The following is a 6,341-nucleotide window of genomic DNA, read 5'->3' as shown; positions in this document are numbered from 1 at the left end:
ACTTTCCACCAATCTTCCATTAGCCCACATATACTTAAAGATACTCTCCATATCATCCTTCAGTACATCCCACAATTTCACATAAAACTCAGCCGACAACCCATCCTCTCCAGGAGTCTTATTTTTAGCCATACTATCAACCGTCCTTTTAATTTCTTCCATTCCAATCTCTCTCATTAAACTCTCATACTCATTACAATCTACCTTCTTATCAATCACTTCCAGCACTTCCTCAGCCAAACCCCTATCACACTGTTTGACTGCATATAAGTCCTCATAAAACTCTTTCACCACATTCAGTACAGCTTTGCCTCTCACCAAACCACCATCATTATCATACACACTCACTAAATCATCCTTTCTCCCAATCACTTTCTTAAAAAAATATCTTGAGCACTTTTCATCCTTCTCCAATTTGTCCACTCTTGCTCGGTACATTAACTCTTTTCCTCTTTCATTCAACCAATCTTTTATATCTCTTTTCACAGCATCAATCTTACCATCCACTCTCCATCCCTTCTTTTTCAACTTAATGAGAAACCCCAACCTTTTATTCAGCCATTCATACTTCTTTCTTTCCCTAGCTTTCCTTTTATAACCTTCCCTCTTGAAAAAAACCTTAGTTCTTTCTTTAACCCACTCCCACCAACACAATAAATCCAAAAATTCTTTTTTCTTCCCACACCATAACTTATACTTCTTAATATACCTATCATATACCTCCTTTTCATCCAACAGTTTCACATTAAGCTTCCAGTAACCCCTCCCACTTATGCAAATCTCATCCAACACCAAACCACAACTCACACGCTCATGATCAGAATAAATCACTCTCTCTTGCTTATACCACATACATCCTATCATTTTGGACACAAAACACATATCTAATCTTGACTCACTCCTTCCACTCTCAGCATGATATGTTGCTAACACAGGATTCACACCACACACTTCAACCACATCTCTTAACTTGAAATCACTCACCATACTCTTAAGCATATTTCCAGAAACATCCGCATCCCTCCCAATCTCACAGTTGAAATCACCTACTAACAACACTGGTTCCTTCCCAGACAAAAACCCCTTAATTATTTCAAACAAACCCACCCTCTCCTCCTTATTCACAGGTGCATAAACATTAATTAACTTAAACTTAAACCCATGTAACCCAACCTCCACCAACACACACCTTCCTTCCCTTAACACCATTTGACTACAAACTTTAAACTTATTATTTCTAAACAAAACCCCAACTCCATCATTTCTATTTACATTAGAGCAAGACCACACTGCTGGTCCATATCTCCACTCCTCCTTTTTTGGAGGAAAATCCAATCCACATTCCTGTAGACAAATTATGTCATTATTAGTTCCTGCCAATTCCTCCAGAATGGCCGCTCTTCTATTCTTATTTTTAAAGACTCTAACATTTGACAAACTAACCGAAAAAGACATATCTAATCAAATAACAACCCATAGGAAGAAAAAACCTAGAAGAGAGTTAATGAACTTTACGGCTCAGTGTCGAGGGAGAAGTTTCTTCTCCAATGCATTTATCCATTTCACCCTCAGATATTGCGGCAAAACGATTACTCGTCTCCACCACCGTCTGCTCCATCTTTTCACCACTGGCACCTCTCGCCGCCTTCCGTGGGGGACGAAAAAGATCTTCCTCTCTCTCTTTAGCACTTTCCTCTTCTGAATTCGACCATTCAACTTTTTGAGTGCCAGACACCTTAGGACTAGGCACCTCTTCAATTCTCACCTCCTCCTCCATCTCCTCTTCAATCTCCTCCTGCACCTTCTCTTCCACCACCGTTGCTTTCTCAATAATAGCAATCACACTCTTTTCTGCCATGTCTGCCTTTGCCTTTTCCCTTTTTTTAATTGCCAAATCTTTTCTGGCCTCTTTCTCCTTCTCCCTCTTAGCCACCTCCGGACAATTTCTATACACATGTCCAACAAGGCCACAAAGATCACAAGTTCTGGGCTGTGGACAAGCTCCCGCTTCATGCCCTGGCATTTTACAATTTCGGCACTTCTTATTACCTGGACAAGCCTCTTTAAAATGTCCAAACAGCAAACAATCACGGCAAAACAATGGCTGGCCATAATAATAGACATAACCCCGGTTTCCAGCGATTGAAAAATTGGCCGGTGGGTGTTTCACTCCACCAATGCTCCCAGGATCCAGCTTCAGTTTTACAAAGAACTTCCATGTGCCGTTAAACACACCCAAACTACTAGTTTGCTTCACTCCCCCTTGGACACTTTCACAGTAGATACTTAGAAAGTTCTTAATCATATCCGGGTCTAAGAACGGATTGTACATATGTACAAACAGAGTCTTCACTCCCATCTCAAACAGAGGAAAAAACTTTACATTTTCCAAGACAGGGTTATTGGCATTTCTTTTCAAACATTCATAGAAGTTCTGGCAATCAGCTTCATAGATGAAGGACACATCATATATTCCTTGCTTCCTATTCTCTTGCACACAGAACAAACTATCCATGCCAAAACCACCCAATTTCTCCACAAGTTCATGTCCAATGTACTCAATCCGATTCTTACCCCGGTCAGAAGTTTCCACCACAAAACGTACAGTCTTCTCAATCGCAGGGAGGTATTCCTTTCCAGCCATTGTTCTTCTCTTGTCTGTCGATTCCACAGTAAGATCACCACTCCGGATTCCTGCTCAGCAGAACACCCGCACCCCTGACCCAGACCAAGTTTACACTTGATCTTAGCCAAAAGGCCGAGAAGCGATAACTGTGAAAGGGGCGGGCCCAACAAGGTGCCCTTCATGGGCACTATCACTGCTTGCTGTCAGGGAGGCTGCCAGACAATTTTCCATGCACACTCTGGGCTGGGGGGCAGTCAAACACCAGTACACACAGCAGAACCTAAACCCATACCATTATTGCTAAGCAGCAAGACAGGGGCCCATTGCACTCCCACGGGGCCTTTTTAAATGCAATCCATAACCCGGATTTGCCAGGAACCCTTCTTACTCCTCCTACTTGCATGTGACACTGGGCTTAGGATCTGCATAGGAAACACACACACAAGCACACACCTACCTTTGTTGCCTGCAGATGCCTCCTTGGCTGTCCCCAAACGGTATCAAACCAACACCCACGGGAAGCTGTAAGCATAGAGGACATGCCTGCACCCCATTGGACTTACCTGTGTGGGTTAAACCCGGGTTATTTGACAACCTATGGCGGTGATGGTTCTGCTCAGGCAGAGCAGTGCTGATGCTCCTCATAAAGCTGTCGCTGCTGTGAAGGTTCTAGGTGACATCACAAATCCCTATGGTTACATACACAACAAAGCTGGGTTGTTGTTGTTTACACTCTGCAAGGCCTGTGGAAGTGAGTGACATCATAGCACTGTAGTTCTGAGGGTTCTAGATGGATGCAACAATCTCCTGTTGCTTCTATGAAGGCCATAATAGACGACATCACCAAACAGCTCCATAGTCACATACACAGCAAAGGAGAGATGTTGTTTACACCTAGTGATGTCAGTGGTATTGAGTGACATCACAGCACAGTGCTAAGGCTCCTGGGCCTGGACACAGCAGCGGCTGCAATATCTCAACGGAGAATACGTTTATATATATGTGTGTGTGTGCGCGTATATATATATATATATATATATATATATATATATATATATATATATATATATATATTTCTCCGCCGAAATCACTTTTAAACCCATTTCCACCTTTTTTTCCCTTCTCTTCCTCTTACTTTTTTTTCACGTTTTTTTACGTTTTTCTCCTTTTCGCCTCTTTTCTGGGCGTATTATTCTTCTTTTTCTTCTTTTTTTTCGTCTAATGCATACCCCATCAGTGCAGCAATGCTTATTCAATACCGCCAGCAGATGGAGACACTGGGGGATAATTTTCTAAGGATTTATACTGATTTTTCCTGTCTGAATTTGTCGCACAGAAAGTTGCAGGCCAAATATGTGTGACATTTCTGCGACTTTAGCTTCTAGAGCATTTTTACAACATTATACATAGGTGCTGAATACATAAAAAGCGACTGTTCAGCGACAGACAAGTCGCATCGGCTGAAAGTAGGCCAGAATGTCAGTCCATGTTGGAGCAGGTTTAGATACAGTCTAAAGTATAGATCTCAAAGTCTGTGCACAGAATTTAGCAAGGGCCTCGCACCTTCTGATGCATCAGGTAGGTGCACAATAGCATAGCCTAACCCTCTGTACTTTGGTCTATATTGATGCGGGACATAGACAGCCAGCTGATGACCAATCCATTAGTGCAATGGATGGCTGGAAGCATTTGTCTTTGCCTTTGCAATACCACAGAAGCAATGCATGGTCAATGTACAGCAATGACACACCTGTGTGAACAGCCAGGAGACCCCCCCCCCCATGTTATGTTACATAGTTACATAGTTAGTACGGTCGAAAAAAGACATATGTCCATCAAGTTCAACCAGGGAATTAAGGGGTAGGGGTGTGGCGCGATATTGGGGAAGGGATGAGATTTTATATTTCTTCATAAGCATTAATCTTATTTTGTCAATTAGGAACATTCAGCACCCACCCGCTATCAAGGCAGCTGCCTATCATGTCATGCCCTACCTGCACAGGTGTGCTGGCTACTCAAATGATCCAATTAAGGAGGCCATTTAGTCAGCAGCAGCAGAAGTCCTGTGCCTGGACGCTCCAACAGCGGCCAGACACAAGCAGAAGCAGAAGCAGCAGACGCAGAAGCAGCAGAAGCAGCAGCAGCACCACCTTTTGTTTTTTGGCTGCAGCAGCAGCAAGGCCCACAGGGCTGGCTAGCTGGCTAGCCAGCAAGCAGGTAGCAATGAAAGTAGGAATCTTTCTTTTTAACCCTGTAAGGGGGTGGTGCACTGTACCCGAAGATACTGCCATATCGGGTCAATGCATAGGGCGACGGAAGCAAGCTTCGAAATCGGCCCCCGTTCTCAAAAATCCATTTAATATATGGTCCCCAGATAGGGGACGTATCAGATATTAAACTGATAAGAACAGATACTACACTTGATCTTAGCCAAAAGGCCGAGAAGCGATAACCGTGAAAGGGGCGGGCCCAACAAGGTGCCCTTCATGGGCACTATCACTGCTTGCTGTCAGGGAGGCTGCCAGACAATTTTCCATGCACACTCTGGGCTGGGGGGCAGTCAACCACCAGTACACACAGCAGAACCTAAACCCATACCATTATTGCTAAGCAGCAAGACAGGGGCCCATTGCACTCCCACGGGGCCTTTTTAAATGCAATCCATAACCCGGATTTGCCAGGAACCCTTCTTACTCCTCCTACTTGCATGTGACACTGGGCTTAGGATCTGCATAGGAAACACACACACAAGCACACACCTACCTTTGTTGCCTGCAGATGCCTCCTTGGCTGTCCCCAAACGGTATCAAACCAACACCCACGGGAAGCTGTAAGCATAGAGGACATGCCTGCACCCCATTGGACTTACCTGTGTGGGTTAAACCCGGGTTATTTGACAACCTATGGCGGTGATGGTTCTGCTCAGGCAGAGCAGTGCTGATGCTCCTCATAAAGCTGTCGCTGCTGTGAAGGTTCTAGGTGACATCACAAATCCCTATGGTTACATACACAACAAAGCTGGGTTGTTGTTGTTTACACTCTGCAAGGCCTGTGGAAGTGAGTGACATCATAGCACTGTAGTTCTGAGGGTTCTAGATGGATGCAACAATCTCCTGTTGCTTCTATGAAGGCCATAATAGACGACATCACCAAACAGCTCCATAGTCACATACACAGCAAAGGAGAGATGTTGTTTACACCTAGTGATGTCAGTGGTATTGAGTGACATCACAGCACAGTGCTAAGGCTCCTGGGCCTGGACACAGCAGCGGCTGCAATATCTCAACGGAGAATACGTTTATATATATGTGTGTGTGTGCGCGTATATATATATATATATATATATATATTTCTCCGCCGAAATCACTTTTAAACCCATTTCCACCTTTTTTTCCCTTCTCTTCCTCTTACTTTTTTTTCACGTTTTTTTACGTTTTTCTCCTTTTCGCCTCTTTTCTGGGCGTATTATTCTTCTTTTTCTTCTTTTTTTTCGTCTAATGCATACCCCATCAGTGCAGCAATGCTTATTCAATACCGCCAGCAGATGGAGACACTGGGGGATAATTTTCTAAGGATTTATACTGATTTTTCCTGTCTGAATTTGTCGCACAGAAAGTTGCAGGCCAAATATGTGTGACATTTCTGCGACTTTAGCTTCTAGAGCATTTTTACAACATTATACATAGGTGCTGAATACATAAAAAGCGACTGTTCA

At 43.6% G+C, this 6,341-nt stretch overlaps 1 non-coding gene across 1 annotated transcript; it reads right to left on the bottom strand.

Moving 5' to 3' along the window:
• Nucleotides 1-4,885: 4,885 nt before the first annotated feature.
• On the bottom strand, nucleotides 4,886-5,076 carry LOC130342497 (U2 spliceosomal RNA). Its single transcript, XR_008882129.1, has one exon. It is a non-coding gene; the product is annotated as a U2 spliceosomal RNA (small nuclear RNA).
• Between the last annotated feature and the right edge of the window lie 1,265 nt (nucleotides 5,077-6,341).

This window comes from Hyla sarda, unplaced genomic scaffold (assembly GCF_029499605.1).
Source record: "Hyla sarda isolate aHylSar1 unplaced genomic scaffold, aHylSar1.hap1 scaffold_651, whole genome shotgun sequence".
NCBI classification, from domain to species: Eukaryota; Metazoa; Chordata; class Amphibia; order Anura; family Hylidae; genus Hyla; species Hyla sarda.
This window is presented reverse-complemented; position numbering and strand designations above follow the sequence as displayed.